The sequence below is a fragment of the Equus caballus genome, chromosome 21 (assembly GCF_041296265.1).
Source record: "Equus caballus isolate H_3958 breed thoroughbred chromosome 21, TB-T2T, whole genome shotgun sequence".
In the NCBI taxonomy this organism is placed as follows: Eukaryota; Metazoa; Chordata; class Mammalia; order Perissodactyla; family Equidae; genus Equus; species Equus caballus.
The window spans coordinates 21,749,868-21,763,497 of NC_091704.1; the positions used below are offsets into that span (position 1 = coordinate 21,749,868).

At 39.5% G+C, this 13,630-nt stretch overlaps 1 long non-coding RNA gene across 1 annotated transcript in view; it reads left to right on the top strand.

Moving 5' to 3' along the window:
• Positions 1 to 449: 449 nt before the first annotated feature.
• LOC138919929 (uncharacterized) overlaps positions 450 to 13,630 on the top strand; it is a 49,625-nt gene continuing 36,444 nt past the window's right edge. Inside the window, exons 1-2 of the long non-coding RNA XR_011430524.1 lie at positions 450 to 859; positions 2,791 to 2,957. This is a non-coding gene — a long non-coding RNA (uncharacterized lncRNA). The remainder of the gene's footprint in view (positions 860 to 2,790; positions 2,958 to 13,630) is intronic.

Genomic DNA, 13,630 nt, shown 5'->3' on the forward strand with positions numbered 1-13,630 from the left:
ACTGATTCTCCATTTAAAATGGACTCATCTCTGTAAACACAAAGTCATCCATTGTGATCTTTTCCTTGGTCACTCTGATAGCAGGAAAAAAAAAAAGTATCATAGCAGGGTAACTGGAGAACCAGCCCCCAACAATCAGTAATAAAAAAACATATGTCCACGCCTTTACTGAGCTCCTCCTGTAAACATCGCTTCTTTCCTTCAATGACTATTGGCTGAGAGCCTCTTATGTGCCAGGTCCTATTCTAGGCATTTGGGAAGCCACAATGAAGAAAACAGAGAAAGTTCTTGCACTTAAGGAAGTTACAGACTGGTGGAGGAAGACACACTCTAAGCAGTAAGCACAGATCAGAACAAGAATGCCGGGTAAAGGGCTAGACAGGAATGCGGTGGGTGGAGGTGGGCGTGCCTCATGCTATGAGTAATGGCAGGAATCATAAAATACCATCCCTGTGATAAAGTTTACAATTTGGGCGAAGGAATTGGACACCACAGGTTGACATTTAGGGGACCAAACAAGATAGTTTATATGTCTGAGCCGAATTCAAAAAGGACTTGAGATACGCTGGGGAATTAAAGACATTGTGGGGAATGAGAACCAAAGAACAGAATTCCCACCAGAAGGCACCAGGCGTCCGCTGTGTGGATCAGAAACAGGGAGTGCCCTGAAACGAAGGAGCTATTCCTGATGGTCTCCCAGGTGCATGAGCCCCACGATGGATCAGGAACGCATGTTCTTTTGTGAACTGGGGCCCACACCTCTGAGTCACGTTCCTAAGAGAAAAGATTGATTTCTGCTTCCTCTTGCCTTCACGCCTGACCCCATCTCTCCCCAAGGACCACGAGGAGGATTGATGAGGTAATGTCTCCAAAGGGGTTAGCGCTCTGCTGACTCTCGCGGTAAAATGTAAATTACAACCAGGTGAAGTCACACAGTCTGGGATGGAAGTTCTGGAGTTAAAATATTCAAAATGTAACTCCAAATACGTGATCTCTTCCTAATCAGACAGTGCAGAGTATGTATGAGGTGGCAGCTTTTCCTGTCTTTCCTTACTGTTTAAAACACTCTAACCTTTGGCGGGTAGTATGTGGGTTTGGCGATGCAAGATGGAAAAAGTACAACCGACATCTTGTGAGCTGTGGAACGGTGTTTCAAAGCCAGTCAGGACACACATAGATCAGGCGTGTTCGTTTCCTCGGCTCTGGGGTTGGCCAGATGATGTCAATACTTAGCTTGCCTTAGCTCTGGTTCCAGCTGGCGAGCCGTGTCTGCGCAAGTTATAGGATTTTAAGGACTGAAAGCTGCAGCACGAACCAGAAGATGAAGTACAGAACAGGGAGATAGAAGAACTTTACTTTCAACAGGCTCAACAAATCAGCTTATCCTAAAACTTTGATTCACCGTCTGCTTCTTGCAGAGCCGTGAGAAGTCTTATTTAGCAGATGCTTTCAAAACGCACTTCAGACATGAAATTCTGCAGCAACACTGAAGGACAAGTAAATTACATCCCTTAACTCCTTTCTGAAGGTGTTGTCTTATGAATCTGAGGTCTTATGGTGGTGTTGAAAACGGAACGTTAAACATGGAAAATCGAACAAAAATGCATGTGTGTGTGTGTTATTCTTTTCTGATAATATGTCATTTTTTAAAATTAAGGATATGTAAAAAATATACATAAATGTAAATTAGTATTATCCATAATCCCACTGCCCTGAGATAATCATAGAAATAGCTTGGAAAATAGCCTCCCTATTTTTGAAGACACTTATGTTTTTAGTAAATTTAAGATTATACTGTCTATGTTTTGTAACTGGCTTTTGCAATTTGTAATTTTGAATCAGAATAGAAACTATATGTGATGTGACTGGTTTCTTGAAAAGACAGCTCAAAATTGAACCTCATAAACTATGTTTTCAAGTGTTAATTTAATGAAAGTCTACAAGAAGCAATGAGTGCCCTGGGCTGGCCACAGAACAGACATTACACGGGTCGTGGCTATAACCTAGCACTTTTTTCTCCATAGGTTATAGGACTGTACCAATGAAGAGAACATGTGGTCAGAGGGAGGGAAGTCAACCAGTCTCTCTGCTCTTTCCTGTGCTGGTTCATTGAGGTTTTCCATAGCATTTGCTTCTTTCGTACACTTTCTAGAGTTTCTAATTGAGTTTTATAGGAATTGAATCCACCCCAAGAAGACATAAATCTCTAACCACAGATAACAAAAGCCTACACATAGGCCTTTCTGTCTAAATCCAAGTCATTCACAGATATTCACTAATTTCTTTTTCAACCTAATTTATTATCCCAACATGCTATGGCACTGGTGAGGAGGTGAGGTGGGCAAAAGCTATTTTTACTCTTATTTTACAAGTTAGGAAGCTATGGCCAAAAAAATGTACAGAATGTGTCTAAAGCCATTAAATAAGCTGATGTAGTGGTCCACAGGAGCCCAGCACCCCAGTCACTGCACTGATTCCTCGGTGCTCCTAGCTAACAGTAAAGACTTACTAATTCTTTAATGGAAGTATTCCCGTTCTAAATCATATATTTTCTCTATTTTTTCCTTCCCTGCCTTTGATTTCTATGAATATTTAAAATGATATATTTATTTTTAAGAGTTCATCAGCTTCTGCTGCAGACCCCTCACTGCAGCATGATGTTCTTTTAATGTTGACTTATACGCGACTGGAGTGAGGAACATGGATGTAGGGAAAAGGAACTTTACTTTTAAAGTCCTATTTCCTATTTTCCCATGTAACGCTCTCTTTTTCTCTGTCATATCCTTCTAGGTGGACCACCTACCATGTGATTCCTCTGTAACTGGACCCCTATGCCAACCAAGCAGAAACCATGATGGGAACTTCGTCTTCCTGCCCCTGAGTCATCGCTAGTCTCCCTGCTCAACACGATGGTCCAAGTGGTGTGCTGGTAAACCGGCTCCTTCAGGGGGTGGGAGGTAAGCCCTGATGTGGCATTTGCCAATTTCCATGGTATAAATACTACCACCAAGGCTGATTTCGAGCCACCAACACTGTCACTAAACACGGCATTGGGATGAGATGCATGCAGCCAGCTCAGATATAAGCCAGCCCCATACACCACTGCACTGAGCGCTTTGGAGGAACATGTTCACCCTTCTCTGGGGCGGCATTAGGGTGGCAAGCCCTTGAAATACCACACAGCACAGTATCCCGAGATGCCCCCTCAGCAATCTTTTGCTAAATGTGCATATACAGGGATTGCTTTGGACCCGGGGTGAGCTCTCAGAAGCTGTAAGAATAACCCCTTCCACAAGGTGTTCCAGGTGAGCCTTGCTACCCAAAGTGCGTTCTGAAGATCTGCAGTGCTGGCCACACCTGACAGCTTGTCAGAAATGCAGAGCCTCAGGCCCTTCCCAGACCTACTGAATCTGATCTACATTTTAAAAAGATTTCCAGTTAAAGAAGCCCTCATCTAGTAAACTTCATACCATCTTAAAGCTATGATGCAAATTAAGACCCAGGAACCACACTGGATATCTTGTAATTCCCCAAGGTAGATATTAAACGGAATCTAAAACTGACCAGAGACTGCAAATGAAATCTGCCCTCTGAAACTAAAATCAGAATATAAGCAAACTGGTTAGACGAGGTGGATTTTAGGATACCAAAACTGCTAAGGGGAGAAAGCCTTTATTAGAGTTGAGAGATCTTTTTCCTACCAAGAGCCACAGACACAGAGGAAATATGTAATCAACAGAGAGCCATTTATTTTATCTGATTTTTGTCTACCTGCTTTTAGATAATTGTTGAGCTTAAAATATTCTACTTTATTTTAATGAGAAAAAGGAAATAACAGCTTTTTCCATGTTGCTATATGTACATTTAGTTTGTTGCATGTGACTGTTGCATAATATTCCAGTGTATGCATGTAATGCACTGTAGTGCTCAAGTTCTCTGGTAAAGGACGTGTAGAGAGCTTCCTACTCTCTGCTACCATACATGATGCTTCCATGGCTATCTGCATACACTTCCCTTTTGGATCAGTGTGAGAGTTATTCTGGGCACACATCCAGGAATGGGATCATGGAGTTGCAGGATATACACGCGCTTAATTTCATTGAATACTTTCAGACGGCTCTCCGCAATGGCTGCACCAATTTACACTCCCACCAGCAGGGCTTGGGGGTTTCGACTTCCCTGCTGCCTTTTTGTTTTCTGACTTGTGAATTTTTGCCAATCTGATGGACATACACTATCTCATACTTTTCTCGCTTACATTCTTCTGATGTGAGATTAGCTGAGTCTTCAAATATTATTGGCGATAAGGATCCCCACTTCTGGTAACTGCCTACTCATCTCCTTTGATACTTTCCTGTGGGATTCCACTCTTTTTTGTGCCCATTGGTAGGAGTTTGCTTATTCACTCATTCACTTGACAAATTTTTCCAGCGCCTCCACTATCTGTCAGGCACCATTCTAGGTGCTAAGACAGTAAAGTGAACAAAACAGACAAAAAGTCCTGACCTCATAGAGCTTAGAATTTATTGGGGAAAAGAACAATGAACAAATAATCATATAATATTGGGTTTTGATAGGTATTATGAAGAAAAATAAAGTAAGTTAAGGGGATAAATAGTAAGGAAGGAGGAGCATTTTGGATGGAAAGTCAGAGTCCTCTCCGAGGTGGTAATATTTGAGTAGAGAACTGAATGAGGAATTATTTGTGTTTGCTGTGCCAATTGTGTATCCTTTGCCTATTTTAGATGCTATAAATATCTTTTCCCAGAGGGTTCCTCATCTGTTAACTTGGTTGGTTCCCTTTGGTCCCTTTTGTTATTCAGAAACCTTTAATATTGATGCAGTCAAACTCATCATTTTTTCCTTTTATGATTCGTGCTTTTTTGAGTCTTGTTTAAGAAATTCTTATTCAAGGTCACAAGGATATTCTCCTCCAGTTAACTTTATAATTTTACCTTTTACACTTAGGTTTTTATTCCACTTGATGTGAAAGATCAATTTTATTTTTTCAGATGGAAAGCCTTTTGTCCCAGCATGATTTATTAACTAACCCCTTCTTTCTACATTGATTTGGATGTCACCTCCTTAGAGACCACTTTTTCAGGTGCTCGTGAGTCTTTTAATGGGCTTTCTTTTCATTTTATTGAGGCATCTGCCTGTTTCTGACAATCACCACGCTTTTGTCTTGTCTTCTTGCATTATGGCTCTGTAATGCGTCTCTTGATATCAGGTAGGAATCTGCTTTGGATAATAGATAATTGCAAATTTCTAAAAAAACTTTGTCTGAAGGAAAGCTTATGACTCATTCATTTTCGTGTTCCCTGTAGAACTTAGCATACTGTCTCATAGTCAGGCATTGCTCGTTAATTATTTTTAAATTATATAGAGAGAAACTGTGTTCTTCTGATCTTGCTATTCGCTTGAAATGTGAATATCATGAATAGTTATCAACCATTGTCCTTTCCATTTGTAGTGCTGAATTTACCTTTTCTGGATTGGGAAACTTATTTTCTACTTCTATCTTCGAGCATAAAATTTCATTTTGAAAAACAGGCTTATTTTGTCATGTAAGTCAGATTATACATGGGTGAATGACAATGGTACAGGAGCTTAAAATAGGTGAGTCTATTTATTATTTAACAGTTTTGGGTTATCTTGAATTTTGTGGAAAATTAAGAAACACATTCTATAATATTTAAAACATAACTTGAAACTAGCATATATTTTATTATTCTTAGCATTTTTTTCTGAATTCCAGTTCTAGTGAAAATCAAATTCAGTTTATTTTATAAATATTAAATTAATACCATGAGAATAGAGCCCTGCTTTGGTTAATGGTGGACTGGGTAATACAGAACAACCCTCTTTTGAAGGAGCATTGAGCACATAGGGGAACTAACAAGACAGTGAAGAATTGTGGGGCAAAGATACAGGAGAAAAAGGAAAGACCAGAGAGTTAAGCTCAGCATTTAAATATGCTTTGCCCCTAGGAGCGTCTAGTAATTAAAAGAGTCATCTGAGAGACTGAGAGTGAAACATAGATTTTGTCAGCCTCACCAAGGAAATAAAGATTAGAGTCCAGGACCCACCAAGGAGGAGCCCTGATGAACTCCTATGATTTTGGTTATCATCTCTAAGGGCTAAACTTTAGGAATAAAGATGGGCTAGAATAGTCCGGCCCCCACTTGGGCTGAAGGCTAGCTTTAAATAATCCCAATACCTGTATTAATATTAAGGTGATCTGGGATAGACTTGTCCCTTGTTGTTTGCCAAAAATAAATGTAAATCCTCTTATGCTTCAAATTATTTCTACATTTTTTAAAAAGGTAATGACCAGTAAATGATTTAAAAAAAAATCAGGCACATGAACAAATAAAACAATGTAATTTGAAACCAAGAGAAACAATAAACATTATAAGTAGACTAGTGGAATCTGGACTTTATATTTTATTTTATTATTATTATTTTCTTTGCTGAGGAAATTTCGGCCTGAGCTAACACCTGTTACCAATCTTCCTCTTTTTGCTTGAGGAAGATTCACTCTGAACTAACATCCATGCCAATCTCCCTCTATTTTGTATGTGTGTTGCCACCACAGCATGGCCACCAATGAGTGGTGTAGGTCTGTGCCCGGGAACCAAACCTAGGCACTAAAGCAGAGTGCACTGAACTTAACCATTATGCTATGGAGCTGGCCCCTGGACTCTATATCTTAAAAGGACAAAATGTAAATTCTAGAACTGAAAAAATGTAATAATTGAAATGATGAACTCATTGCATGTTTAATTGCCCATTAGAAACAGTTGAAGAAAGAATTCATGAACTGGAAGAAGAAAATACCATCATGCACTGCACAATGACATTTCAGTCAACAACAGACCACATATATGATGGTGGTTCCATAAGATTAGTACCATATAACTCAGGTGTGTATTAGGCTATGCCATCTAGGTTTGTGTAAGTACACTCTAGTTCATACAATGGCAAAATTGCCTAATGACACATTTCTCAGAGCATATCCCTACTGTTAATCCCAAATGAAACACAAAAACAAAGAAGGAAGGATAAAACTAGAAAAGAGTGTAAGAGACATACAGGTTTAGTGAAAAAAGTCTAACATACATTTAATGAAAGTACCAGAAGTATAAGAGAGAAATAAAATGGCAATAGCACTATTTAAAGAAATAATGGCTGAGAATTTTTCAAAAAAATATGAAATAATAAAAATTATTAAGCCTCCTTTTCGAGAAGTTCTACAAATGTTAAGCAGAATAATTCAATAGAAAATCACAACAAGGTACATCATGATAAAACTACTGAAAGCAAGCAAACAAACAAAAAACAAAAATAAAAATCTTAAAAGCAGGGGGCTGGCCCCATGGCTGAGTGATTAAGTTCACATGCTCTGCTTCCATGGCCCAGGGTTCGTGGGTTCAGATCCTGGAAGCTGACCTACACACCGCTCATCAAGCCATGCTGTGGCAGCATTCTACATAGAAGAAGTAAAACGACTTACAACTAGGATATACAACTATGTACTGGGGCTTTGGGGAGAAAAAAAATCATGAAGATGGGGACCAGATGTTAACTCAGAGCCCATCTTCCTCACCAAAAAAAAAAAAAAAGCAGCCACAGAGTCATATGATCTTTAAAGAAGCAACAATTAGGTTGACATCACACTTCTTTCCAGAAACAATGAAAGTTAAAACACAATAGACTGATGTCTTCAAAGAAACTACCTGCAAAATCGAATCCAATACCAAGAAAAAATATCCTTTAAGAATGAAAGTGAAATATAGACAATTTCATACAAAAAAAGAGAGAGAGAGTTTGTTACTGGAAGACACACATTGTAGGAAACACTAAAGGACAACCAATGCAAATGATCCCAGTTAGGAGCTTAAAAATATAGGAAGGAATGAAAAGCAAGCAAAGAGTAAATGTGTGGCAAAATATAAATGAATGCTGACTGTATCAAACAGGGATAATAATTTCTAGTGTGATTTAAACTAAATATAGAATTAAAATATATGACAACAATAGTATATATGTGAGAATGAAGGGATTTAAAGGGTTTAAGTTCTCTGCATTGGAAGGTAAGAGATAGAAGTATTAATTTCTAAGCCATGCTCAGTCTCTATAGTTGTTTCCATCTCTGGGTAAGCACTAAAAACAAACAAAAACAGTGAAGAAACATAGAATTGTATGTAATGTATAACCTGAGGGAGATTGTGTTTTCCAAAGATGGTCACAGCAATACCTGTGTTCCCACATGCTTTTGGCAATATGGCCTTGCCCCTCCCATGTTGAGTGATACCCTTTCTTTCTCTGCTCCCTTGACTTTGAGTGGGCCCTGTGTCACCTTTGACTAATAGGACATCACAGAAGTGATGCTGTGTCGATTCCAGGAAAGCTGTGAGCTGGCCTGACACCTTCCACTTCTGCCTCGTAGAAGCCAGTCTTCATGTAAGAAGTGTGATTATCTGAACAACTATGCAGTAAGAAGCACAAGCAAAGTGGAGAGACTATACAGAATGAGATGCCATCTCATGGAGATCATTCTACATCAACCTATTAATGGACTTATGGGACTATCTCTGAAAAAAAAGAATGTTTTCCTAACATTTATTTAGCAGTAGTGAGGCACTGTGTTACAATGAGGTAACCAGCAGATTAGAAACTGGATTATCATCCAAGACACACCTGCCCACTCCATAGAGCAAATTGGCTGATCTTACTCCTCTGTGGCTCAGTCTTCTCCGTTGCTCCATGGTGATAATAATTACTGCCCAAGGACAATCATTACAGAGCTTACACAAATATTCAATCAAGAGCTAAACTGTCCCGTTTTCCTCTGCGCTACTTGTTGATAACCACTATATGACAATTCAATTGCATTTTGAATTATCTTCTTAATCACACTCGTTCATGATGCTTTAGCTCTGTTCACACCATTCTCCTTTTTAGGAATTGAGGATTATTTTACTATTGACTGCAGGTCATCAGGAATATGGGCCCTTGTCTTATGTTGATAAAGAACACTGACTTCAATTTTATGGTTTTACTTGGTAACTTTTTTACCTTTCTAGGTATGCATATCACTTACACGGAAAGAACAGTATGGTTCATTTTGAGCATTGTTTTAAATAATCCAGTCCTGAGATGAATGTAGACACCTGGCAGCTAGACAGGGTACTGGCAGTCTATCGCCCTCCATCTCATGCAGGTCTCTAAATAGAGTCTGGACAAATCTGTGCAGTTGCTTCTGCCAAGTCTTTCTACCATAACCCTTACCATCACTCCATGGTCCTGATTCTCAGCCAATAATATAATTATTTAAGTCTACTAAACTAAAATTGAGGAACAGATTTTTTGCTTATCTGCCAGACAAGCAGCAAGGGTTGAAGCACATTGAAGCACAGCCAGAGGAAACTTTCCTACAAAACACCCGCCAATGGAATATAGACCCTGTTTCAGTAGAACACCTCTTCTAACAGGGATGATGAACTCTAACCTCTAAAATATCTAGTGCAGGCATTCCTTGGAGATACTGTGGGTTTGGTTCCAGACCACAACAATAAAGCATGACAGGATTTTTTTGGTTTCCCAGTTCATATAAAAGTTATGTTTACACTATTCTGTAGTCTATTAAGTGTGTAATAGCAATAGGTCTAAAAAAAATGTACGTAACTTAATTAAAAAATACTTCATTGTTAAAAAATTCTAACCATCATCTGAGCTTTCAGCAAGTTGTAATTTTTTGCTGGTGGAGGGTCTTGCCTTGATGTTGATGGCTGCTGACTGATCAGGGTAATGGTTGCTGAAGGTTGAGGTGGCTGTGGCAATTTCTTAAAATAAGGCAACAGTGAAGTTTGCCACATTGATTGACTCTTCCTTCTACAATCAATTTCTCTGTAGCATCTGATGTTGTTTGATAGCATTTTACACACAGTAGAACTTCTTTCAAAATTGGAGTCAATTCTTTCAAACCCTGCCACTGCTTTATCAATTAAATGTATGTAAAATTCTAAATCCTTTATTGTCATTTCAATAATCTTCACAGCATCTTCACCAGGAGTAGATTCCATCTCGAAAAACCACTTTGTTTGCTCATTTATAAGAAGGAATTCCTCATCCATTAAAGTTTCACCATGAGACTGCAGCAATTCAGTTATTTCTTCAGGCCCCACTTCTAATTCTAGTTCTCTTGCTGTTCCACCACATCTGTAGTTACTTTCTCCACTGAAGTCTTGAACCTCTCAAAGTCATTAATGAGAGTTGGAATCAACTTCTTCCAAACTCCTGTTGATGTTGATATTTTGGCCTCTTGCCATGAATCATGATTGTTCTTAATGGCATCTAGAATGGTGAATCCTTTCCAGGAGATTTCCAATTTACTTTGCCCAGATCCATCAGAGGAATCACTATCCATGGCAGCTACAGCCTTACGAAATGTATCTCTTAAAGAGTAATACTTGAAAGTCGAATTACTCCTTGATCCATGGGCTTTAAAATGGAGGTTGTGTTAGCAGGCATGAAAACAACACTAATCTCATTGTACATCTCCATCAGATCTCTTGGGTGACCAGGTGCACTGTCAATGAGCAGTAGTATTTTGAAAGGAATCTTTCTTTGTCAGCAGCAGGTCTCAACAGTGGGTTTAAAATATTCAGTTAACCAAGTTATAAGCAGATGTACTGTCATCCAGCTTTGTTGTTCCATTTATTAGAGCACAGACAGAATAGACTTTGCATAATTCTTAAGGGCCCTATAGGATTTTTGGAGTGTTAAATAAGCATTGGCTTCAACTTAAAGTCACCAGCTGCATTAGCCCCTAACAAGAGAGTCAGCCTGTCCTTTGAAGCTTTGAAGCCACGCATTGACTTCTCCTCTCTAGCTATGAAAGTCCTAGATGGCATCTTCTTCCAATCTAAGGCGGTTTTTTCTACATTGAAAATCTGTTGTTTAGTGTAGCCATCTTCATGAATTACCTTAGCTAGATCTTCTGAACAACTTGCTGCAGCTTCTCCATCAGCACTCACTGCTTCACTTGCACTTTTATGTTACGGCACCAGCTTCTTTCCTTTAGCCTTATGAATCAATCTCTGTTAGCTTCAAATTTTTCTTCTGCAGCTTCCTCACCTCCCTCAGCCTTCACAGAATTGAAGAGAGCTTGCTCTGGATTTGGCTTTGATTTAAGGGAAAGTTGTGGCTGGTTTGATGTTCTACCAAGACCACTAAAACTTTCTCCATATCAGCAATAAGGCTGTTTTGGTTTCTTATCATTAGTATGTTCACTGGAGTAGCACTTTTAATTTCCTTCAAGAACTTTTCCTTTGCATTCACAATTTGGTGTTTGGCACAAGAGGCCTAGCTTTTGGCCTATCTTGGCTTTTGACATGTCTTCCTCACAAAGCTTCATCATTCCTAGCTTTTGATTTAAAATGAGAGACATGCAACTCTTCCTTTCACTTCAACACTTACAGGCCATTATAGGGTTATTAATTGGCCTAATTTCAATGTTGTTGGGTCTCAGGGAATTGGGAGGCTCAAGGAGAGGGAGAGAGTCAGCGGAACAGGTGGTGGGTGGAGCAGTCAGAATATGCATGACATTACGCCATCTTATATGGGCACCATTCTTGTTGTCCCAAAACAGTTACAATGGTAACATCAAAGATCACTGATCACCAGATCACCATAACAAATATAATAACATGAAGAAGTCTGAAATATGAGAGTCACCAAAATGTGATACAGAGACATGAAGTGAGCAAATGCTGTTGGAAAAATGGCGCCGATAGACTTGTCGGACGCAGGGGTGCCACAAACCTTCAATTAGTAAAAAACACGGTATCTGTGAAGTGCAATAAAATGAGGTATGTTTGTTCCTAAGCTCTCCAGAAGATCTTCTACAAAGCTAATATACGTTTTCCTCTGTTCCTAACTCTGATCTATAGTGAAATATATTCACTTTGCTCAGTTTGCTTATCTTTACAGGAAAACCAGCCTGATCACCGTAGAGAAGCAAAGCATCTATTCCACTCTAGGAAGTAGGATGCATCTCCCCTGATGACAGTTAACGCTCTTCACAAGGCTAGGTCTTGTCTTTGATTTGCTGACACAATTGATCTTGCATTTCCATTGGTTTCAATGCATCTCGTTTTGAGATTTCTCTCACAAGGCTTTGTTTAATTCTCTCTTGCTTGTTGTTTTATGTCCAGCTTTTGAACCTCCCTAAGGGGCTTGATTTCCACCCCACATCCCCTTTTCTCTTTTTTTCTTATTTTTTAAGCTGATTTGTAAGACCTCCATGTAGTGTTTTAGAAATCATGTCTGTGTTAGGGGCGGGAGAGCCGCATTAGCAAAGAAGCAGTGGTGTATTCACAAGTAGCTTACATTTTTAAATGTGTATCATATCCTCAGGGAATCTTTGGTGTGCCTCTGTTTGGGGTAGTTGTGTGTTTTCCACATCTTAAGAACAAGCAAACTAAACAGCCATTTCACGTCGTGGTTGGTTCTTCTGCCTTTGTTATAGTTGCCTGAGATTCAAAGAAGCAGGCTGCCCATGTGTGGTGCTACTACAATTTTAGTAAAACAATGCCTCCACCTTATATAATGCTTTAAAGTTTCACGTCTACATTGGAGGTCACGTGATTTTCAGCCCAATCCTGAATATTGGTGGGACAGGGATAGACATGGGGAATAGACCCAGAGGGGTCAATAAGAGTCTCCCCAGGAGGCCAAGCCCTCCCCCTTTTTTTCCTCCTCAGCAGAAGTAGATGATAAATTAATCCCTTTGCCTAAAAGAATCTAAGGTCAACCGAAATGAAGAAACCAAAGTGAAAAAATGCCCATCTGGAGCCTTCTATACTGTCTTCAGCTTACAAACTACCCTTCCCTAATGGGGAGCAGAAAGGTGAGCCATCTCCCTCGCTTCAGTAAATAAATAATGACGATGAGGAGGCTGTAGTTAGATTCACGTTTCCAGGGCTTTGGTGGGTAATTAGCCAAGTGACTATCATTAGGGTTAATGACTTCCCTCTGTTAAATTCCCTTCCATTGTGTACCATTGGAAATAGATCCTTTGGGTCAATGAAGTCATTTTAGGGTCTCTGCAGTTATCCAAAAAATACACTCCCATAGCCTACCTCTTGCTTGGTTTAATTGATGGATCAGCAACAACTTCTAAATTGCTCCAGGATAGAGCCCACTTCCTGGACCAGCAGGTGGAAACCAAGCACGAAGGGAAGTTCATCAACAAGCCAAGTAGATAGCCTGAGAGGGGCTGCCACACGGTGGTGCAAACAAGAGCACAGCTTCTGGGAACAGCAGGTAGGGAAATGGAGCCAGTGATGGGGGAAGGCAACTCATGAAGGCGCCATGAAAAATCACCTGTCTACTAAAATTACAGCAAAACAGCATGCCAGGGAATTTCAGGAAGATTTTTATGCAGATGGAGATTTGGTTTTTTTTGCACCTGCTGTCAGTAAGCATTAGACCATAAACATCAGCAAACATTGATTAAGCATATTGCCTTGATGAAACTTCAGGCAAAAGAAGAAAGCGGTTCAGCAGCTCCAAAGCCCAGAAGACAAATTACTCTTGGTATGGCAATTAGAATGAGGAAAAT